This window comes from Mobula birostris, chromosome 7, assembly GCF_030028105.1.
Source record: "Mobula birostris isolate sMobBir1 chromosome 7, sMobBir1.hap1, whole genome shotgun sequence".
In the NCBI taxonomy this organism is placed as follows: domain Eukaryota; kingdom Metazoa; phylum Chordata; class Chondrichthyes; order Myliobatiformes; family Myliobatidae; genus Mobula; species Mobula birostris.
In genome coordinates, this window is record NC_092376.1 from 31,987,554 (window position 1) to 31,989,165 (window position 1,612).

Below are 1,612 nucleotides of genomic sequence, written 5' to 3' on the forward strand. Positions count from 1 at the left end.
CAGACTCTTTCGTCTGTGAGGAGTGACCTTGGAATCATTTCTCTTCAAGGACTGGATTCTCGGGGCAGATCCTATGTGGTACGTCTACATCTTCATCACTCGGTATCAAACTTACCAGATGTGTTGCTCATACAGTGAAGCTCTTTACTCCTATAAACCTTTGGAATATCTGATGTTCCTATACTCTTTGTCCAATTGTAAAACAGCTTTCTCAAGTAAGCCATGTAAATCTTACCAGCTTTTGAAGAGATCAGGCAAAGTACACCTGATAGATAAAGGCTAGATATTCTTTATTAGGATGACTTATTTAATAGCATATTGTAGATCTAATTTGAGTTCTGTCATACTATCTTACTCCCTAAAGGGATGTTTTTAAGCCCGTAGTAAAGGGATTGATGGAACTGGTCTGAGAACCAGTATTGGACAATGTTTCTATTGTGTAGTAGTCATCATGTTCACCTCAGATAGGGAAGGTCCCTGGTTTGAAGCCAGGCAGACCATTCTAGGATTTTTTTTTAGGGGATGGCACAGTAGCTTAGTGGTTAGCAGCACCAGTGACTTGGGTTCAGTTCCTGCTGCTGTCAGTTAGGAGTTTGAACGTGCTCCCTGTGACCGCATAGGTTTCCTTCAGCTGCTCTGCTTTCCTCCCACATACCAAAGACACATTGGTTAATTGGTCACATGGGTGTCATTGAGTGGTGTGGGCTTGACGGGACAGAATGGCCTGTTAGTGTAAGTAAGTAAGTGGTTGTCTCTTGGGGTCCGAGGAAGACTAAACGTTGTGCAGTCATCTGTGGATACACATGTGACTTCAGAGGCCGAAGGCTGAAGCACACATGCGGTTGCAGGTTGGACATGGAATGGTGGTTGTTAGAACAGGTGCATACACAGCTTTGTGGCATCGGTCTCGTGCTGCTGCAAGGCGCTGATTTCGGTCATCCTCAAAGTCAGATGCAGCTTTTCCGGTCAGGGCGCGCCACGTGGCCCTGTCGGCTGCGGACTCCTCAAGTTATCGAGGCAGGAGGTCTGCCCATTTGATGTACGATTTCAGATTGTCTTTGAATCTGTTTTTGGGGCGGCCCTGATTGCGACTGCCATGCTCAAGCTCACGGTAGAACAGCTGCCTGGGGATTCTTGTTTCACCCACGCGGATTACGTGGTCAGTCCAGCATAGCTGGGCCTGGAGGATCCTTGCCTCAATGCTTGTGCTGTTGGCTCTGTCAAGGACTTCCTGGTTGGTGATTCGGTCCTGCCATCAAATCCTTATGATTGACGGCAGAGAGCACATGTGAAACTGCTCCAGCTGTTTCATGTGTCAGTTGCATTGGTGGTTCAGTGGTAGAATTCTTACCTGCCATGCGGGAGACCTGGGTTCGATTCCCAGCCATTGCCTCACAGGTTTTATGTTCTTAACTATTCAGGGAATGAAGGGGAGAAGGCAGGAGATTGGGGCTGAGGGAGAAATGGATCAGCCAAGATGAAATAGGCCAAATGGCCAAATTCTGCTCCTGTTAGTGTGCTGTATCTCTAAACCACTGGTTCTCAGAGCAATTCCATCAATCCCATTTCTACATCTTTATCTGTAATCTATTCTCTCACATACCCATCAGCT

The 1,612-nt window shown here is 46.8% G+C and overlaps 1 non-coding gene across 1 annotated transcript; it reads left to right on the forward strand.

Moving 5' to 3' along the window:
- The first annotated feature begins 1,321 nt into the window (after positions 1–1,321).
- On the forward strand, positions 1,322–1,392 carry trnag-gcc (transfer RNA glycine (anticodon GCC)). The gene has a single exon. It is a non-coding gene; the product is annotated as a tRNA-Gly (tRNA).
- Positions 1,393–1,612: the final 220 nt, after the last annotated feature.